Raw genomic sequence first — 5,046 nt, 5'->3', positions numbered from 1 at the left:
TTTAATATGTATTTATACACTTTTGAAAGACTTCAATACACTTATCAAAATACTTCTACTTAACAAAAATGTTTACAATTACATCCTTGTTCAGTTTCATCAACAATTCTACTCGTATGCATCCGTATTCGTACTCGTACAATACACAGCTTTTAGATGTATGTACTATTGGTATATACACTCCAATGATCAGCTCTTAGCAGCCCATGTGAGTCACCTAACACATGTGGGAACCATCATTTGGCAACTAGCATGAAATATCTCATAAAATTACAAAAATATGAGTAATCATTCATGACTTATTTACATGAAAACAAAATTACATATCCTTTATATCTAATCCATACACCAACGACCAAAAACACCTAAAACACTTTCATTCTTCAATTTTCTTCATCTAATTGATCTCTCTCAAGTTCTATCTTCAAGTTCTAAGTGTTCTTCATATATTCTACAAGTTCTAGTTACATAAAATCAAGAATACTTTCAAGTTTGCTAGCTCACTTCCAATCTTGTAAGGTGATCATCCAACCTCAAGAAATCTTTATTTATTACAGTAGGTTATCATTCTAATACAAGGTAATAATCATATTCAAACTTTGGTTCAATTTCTATAACTATAACAATCTTATTTCAAGTGATGATCTTACTTGAACTTGTTTTCGTGTCATGATTCTGCTTCAAGAACTTCGAGCCATCCAAGGATCCGTTGAAGCTAGATCCATTTTTCTCTTTTCCAGTAGGTTTATCCAAGGAACTTAAGGTAGTAATGATATTCATAACATCATTCGATTCATACATATAAAGCTATCTTATTCGAAGGTTTAAACTTGTAATCACTAGAACATAGTTTAGTTAATTCTAAACTTGTTCGCAAACAAAAGTTAATCTGTGACGACCCGGAAATTTCCGACCAAATTTAAACTTAACCTTTATATGTTTCCGACACGATAAGCAGAATTTGTAATGTTGAATCTTAAAAAGTTTGGAACTACATTCATGTAATCAATTACCCTTTAACCGTGTTCGACGATTCACGAACAATTATGTGTATATAGATATGTATATATAATATATAATATTAACTGAAAACATTAACAAAGTATTAGATATATGATACTTTACATGAACATATTTGTTTCGATATATTTATCGACAGAATTAAGAGATAATATCAAATGATTGAATTATCAGATACATTATGATATGATTACGGGCCTATGTTATGAGGTCCACTGTGATTTAAGAAATCTATTCTTTTTGACAACTCATTACTTAACCAGTATGATAAAGATAACGATATTTATATTTTATTTTATTAAATATATATAACGATTTAAATTAATATTATATATTTTTATACGCGTATTATACGTACATAGTTTTATACTTTTACTATACTTTAACTTTACCTTTACTTTACTTTTACTTTACTTTAACTTTAATAATTCATACTTTAATAATTCACTTTAATAATTCATACTTTAATAATTCATACTTTAATAATTCACTTTAATAATTCATACTTTAATAATTCACTTTAATAATTCATACTTTAATAATTCACTTTAATAATTTAAAAATCTATTATAAATAGAATTCAATAGGTTTCATTATTTCATAGAAACTTGAAAATTTATTTCTCTAAACTCTCTCAATCGAATTACATATATATATATATATTTACTTAGTACTATTTCAAGATATTATTAGTATACATAAAATACTACGACGGAGTTATATTCAGACGATTTCAAAATAAGTTTTCAAATGGGATATAGCTAAGGAAATTATGGGTTATAGCTATGAAGGTTATGGGTATTGATCGAGGGTATTGCTCGTGAGTTCAACCTAACGTTTATCATTTTCGTTGCGTCTACGTACTTTCCTGCAATATTGAATCACAATATTGATACGTGAGCATTCATATCTTATCTTTTATATATTAATAGTGTATCCCTGACTAGTGCTCGAGTATATATGATTATGCATGTTTGTATGCTTAGTTTCATCGTTAAATAGTTTATGATAAATCACGAATTTGATACATATGCTACTGAGATAAGTTATATGATATGCATGTCGTTGAAAAGCTGAAGAAAAAAATTAATAACTTTTCATTTAGAAATCGTGTGGTTTCGATGAACGGATTAAAAGATATGGTCAACTGAATTATCATTAATTTTAATATTATTATTAAAATGATTATTATAACTGTTATCAGTTGATGTTATTACTAAAATTATCTTTATTACTAAAAATTAATATTTTTATTGAAACTATCATTTTATTATTTTTATCATTATTATTATTATCAATATTATTTTATCAAATAAATATGCGTACAAAGATATTTTTACCACACGTAATGTAATTACATTAATAATACATACCACTATATTTTTATGATATTAAGTGAATTTTATAAATTTTATTACTTGAGATATATAAAAGTATATTTTTATCATATATGAATTTTAATATAAATTTTTATTTATTAATAAATGACTTGTATTATTTAGTATAATAAGATCTGATAAATATATTTAAATATATAAAACTACTATATATAAGTTATATAATAAACATGTATAGATTTTGAAAGTCATTTTGGGTCAAGTTGACTTTTGTTGACTTTTGCATGTCGGTCTCGAGCATTAGGATTGTGATACACTACGACTTGACCTAAATTGTTAGACAGATATTGACCAACATATAAATATATATACTTAATATAGGTTCGTGAATCCGAGACAAACCCTGCACTTGTTCAGTGCCGTCATATACATAATTGCTACGAAATACAGTATTGTGAGTTTCATTTGCTCCCTTTTTAATTGCTTTTGCAATATATATTTTTGGGCTGAGAATACATGCGCTGTTTTATAAATGTTTTACGAAATAGGCACAAGTACTAAAACAAATTCTACGTGGGTTTAAACCAGAAATATACCCTTAGCTTGGTAACATTAAACTACTTGTCTATGTACGGTAGGCGCGAATCCTAAAGATAGATCTATTGGGCCTGACAAACCCCATCCTGACTATGGGATGCTTTAGTACTTCGAAGTTATATTAAACACACCTGATCTGGTGTACTTCAGAGGGTAAAACATGAACGTTAAGGCTTGTTACCGGGTGCCTACAACTTATAGAATACTTTTATACACTTGCGAGTGTACGAATATTTATAGAAACTGAAATCTTGTGGTCTATTACTATTACGGAAATGATGGATTATGATAAACTAATGAACTCACCAACCTTTTGGTTGACACTTTAAAGCATGTTTATTCTCAGGTATTAAAGATATCTTTCGCTGTGCATTAGCTCATTTTAAGGATATTACTTGGAGTCATTCAAGACATACTTTGAAAGACGTTGCATTCGAGTCGTTGAGTTCATCAAGATTAATATTAAGTCAATTATAGTTGGATGTAATATGAAATGGTATGCATGCCGTCAATTTTTGATGTAAAGAAAGTTTGTCTTTTAAAAACGAATGCAATGTTTGTAAAACATATCATATAGAGGTCAAATACCTCGCGATGTAATCAACTATTGTGAATCGTTTATAATGTATATGAACGGGTCCTTTCAGTTGGTATCAGAGCGGTGGTCTTAGCGAACCAGGTCTGCATTAGTGTGTCTAACAGATAAGTCGATAGGATGCATTAGTGAGTCTGGACTTCGACCGTGTCTGCATGTTAATAGTTTTGCTTATCATTTTGTGTCAAAAATTAACTACTTATCATCCTCAGGAAATTACCTGCTTATCATTTTTAGTCTAAGACACGTCTTGCTGCATTGATTGCATGAATAGTGTATAGACAAAAAATTCATATCTTAGCGTATCTGCTAAATCATATCTTATCGTATCTATTACTGTAAACGTTGCCTGATATATCCCGTAAATTCCTCCGTAATTTACGAAATCTTTTGTTCTATATATATGGATATTCTATGTAATTAGAATATCATCCGATAACCGAAAATCATTTCATATTGAAAAAAAAAAATCCTTATTCAATAGTATGAAATGGAATTCATCATTAATTCAAGTTCCCCGGATTTCGAAATGGAATCCCACTCCAGCTCCGAAAGCAGTGTGACCGGAATAGATCAACCAATTAGTCATCACCTATTCTGGATGAATTGGGGATGGGTTCGTAGCCTCCTCAATCATTGGAGACAAGAAGAAGGTGATCCCTTCCATCCACCACATTGCCCTCTTGACGAAGAACCTGAAGCACTTACCGGCGAACCTGTCCGAAACACCATTTTCTCGCTCATTTCCAGAGTATCTCGTCAAGATTATATATTACATCAAATTTTAGATTTTATTTATCCGCTCGTCCGAACCGACAATCACCCCGGTGTAATAGAAGAAGTCAACGAGCTTCGCGCTCGGGTAGTGGCTTTGGAAAATATGGTGCAGAGATTACAAACACCAGCAGCAGCATCAGCATCAGCAGCATAACCAGTAACACCATCATCAACGCCAATAGTACCATTACCACCCCAACCACAACCACGTCGTAAACCTCAACTTTACACTCTGTCCCACGAGCACCAATGTCATACGCCCTGTAGATACCAAGGAATACCAACAACAATAACCGACGAAGTATTAATTCATAACTTCATTGGAGAAACATTCCGCGCAGATTATGTAATCTCTAAAGTCTTAGAGATTATCTAATCTAGCCCTAACCATAAATCAGTTAAGCGAACCAAAATGATAGAAGGAAGAGTAGAAACCCTGACAAAAATGGTGTGTGATTAACAAGCTAAACTTGTTTTACCAACAGCATCAACAGTAACGTCAGCGTCACCAGCATCATCAGTACAGTCAACATCAGAATCAACAACACCTATAACATCACAAACTCCGTCAGCTCAAGAATCACTATGGACATCATTACGAATCAATAACCCGTATATTGTATCAACGAATTATGAAGAATTAACTCATTCCCTTTGAAGAAATTATATGTATATTTTATATATTTTGAAATAAAAATAAATCTTTCCGTGCTAAGCTAT

The sequence above is a fragment of the Rutidosis leptorrhynchoides genome, chromosome 6 (assembly GCF_046630445.1).
Source record: "Rutidosis leptorrhynchoides isolate AG116_Rl617_1_P2 chromosome 6, CSIRO_AGI_Rlap_v1, whole genome shotgun sequence".
Taxonomy (NCBI): Eukaryota; Viridiplantae; Streptophyta; class Magnoliopsida; order Asterales; family Asteraceae; genus Rutidosis; species Rutidosis leptorrhynchoides.
This window is presented reverse-complemented; position numbering follows the sequence as displayed.